Source organism: Ambystoma mexicanum, chromosome 13 (genome assembly GCF_040938575.1).
Source record: "Ambystoma mexicanum isolate Mex_15411 chromosome 13, UKY_AmexF1_1, whole genome shotgun sequence".
NCBI lineage: Eukaryota > Metazoa > Chordata > Amphibia > Caudata > Ambystomatidae > Ambystoma > Ambystoma mexicanum.
Window position 1 is genome coordinate 781,791,183 of NC_090938.1, and position 1,811 is coordinate 781,792,993.

Below are 1,811 nucleotides of genomic sequence, written 5' to 3' on the forward strand. Positions count from 1 at the left end.
AAGACACTCAAACCCCACTTGGAACACTTCCACTCATGACCTGATGTTCCTCACCCTATGTCTCTCTGCTCTCCTTCTCTTCAAGTTACGGGGGGTCATTACGACCTGGGCGCAAAGGGATTCCGGGCACCGGTAATGACACTGGTGCCGGTAATCCCTTTGCGCCCTATTCCGAGGTCGCTTTGCGGGTCCCTCCCTTAACGTCTGGTTTTACCAGGCGTTATGGACGGGATCCGCAAAGGGATACCAGGGTCAATAACAGTACCACAATTTGCGGAATCGTTATTGACGCCTTCCCCCTTTCCATTAAGCCCTATGGGGGCTCAAATGGGAATGGGGAATGGCTTTTACAATGGGGACTTACCGGTCCCGCCAAGGTCGGACTGGACCGGTAAGTCCCCATTGAACGAGGGCGGACACGGTCCCGTTATTGGTGCTAGTCATGGCGCTAACAGCGCTAATAGCGCTAATAGCGCCATGACTAGCACCAACCTTGTAATGAGGGCCACTGTCTTTCAATCAACTCCTCCCACCTGCTCTCCATCCTCATCCTACGTCTTCCTTTATTTCCCTTTGATGTTTTTTCTCTCATTCCACACCTTACTCCATCATCCGATGTTATCTCTGCCTACTCCCTACCTCAACACTACTACTCCTTCTTCCACACTTCTACACTCTCCTCCACAATACTATTGCCACTCCACCCTACTACTGCCACTCCTCCCACCTTCTCACTCTCCATTCACTCTCAATCACCTAAACGTCACTCGCCACTCATCTTCTGATGCTTAGACTCACCTGGCACGCACACTCACAACACAGTACCACTTGCTCTCACCAACCAATACCCCGCCTTTTCTATTAAATGCCTTCACACTCCAGTCCACCGCTGGTTTCTTGATCTGCCTCCTCCTCTGGCGTCCTCCGAATAAACGCACCCCGTCCTGTTTCCTGTCTATCTTCTTATTCCTCTACTCCTCTTCCCATTGGACTTCTGTCTCTGACCAATCTTGTTCTGTCTTGCCTGCATTTGAGGTGTTACAATGGTCATCATTTGCAAAACGACTGTTAAGCCCTACTCCTGTTTCCATGCAGGATCGCCGTGCTCCCACAATGGGGGCACACATTTACAAGTTTCACAGTTCTTCATTGTGGGCCACTTTGCTGCAAATTCCTAGGTAAGTGTTGGGGAATTGCTAATAGCAAGCCGCTCCCTGGCACAATGATATGTGTCTCTTTGAGGAGGCTCTGTCGCTGCTGCCGGAATGCAGCATGTACTGCAGACGCTTAGAGGCGCGATGCGTTCCTCAAGCATGTGCGGATGCTCGGATTGTCAGTAGACCCTCCACTTGCGGAGCAGAGAGCTCCGCTGATTGGAATGCTGGTTATGGAGGCTTCAATTCGTTAGGCTCCTGTGGGTGGTCCACCCAGATTTCTGTCATATGTGGCTACCTGTGGTGATAGAAATAGGACTGACAAGCATTTGCTTTCTGAGTTATGGGATAATACAAAGTGGTGCAATTCATATAGAAACAGGCACTTGGGGAAGGAATAGGATTTGGAACCCTCTCAACTGCCACCATCCCCCACTGGAGTAGGTGTGAGGGGTTCCATCGACTTGTGACAAGATCAGATCACTGACCTTGTCACACAATGGAGTCTGGTAATAGCTCTTCCTCTGTCAGTGTGCTCTGGTTTTCTTTCTTCCTCAGTCTCCCTGACCCTCTTTCTCTCTCTTCCACTTTTAATTTTTGTAATTTTTATTTTGTTTATTAGCATTAATGTATTACAAACTTTTGCAAACTTAAACC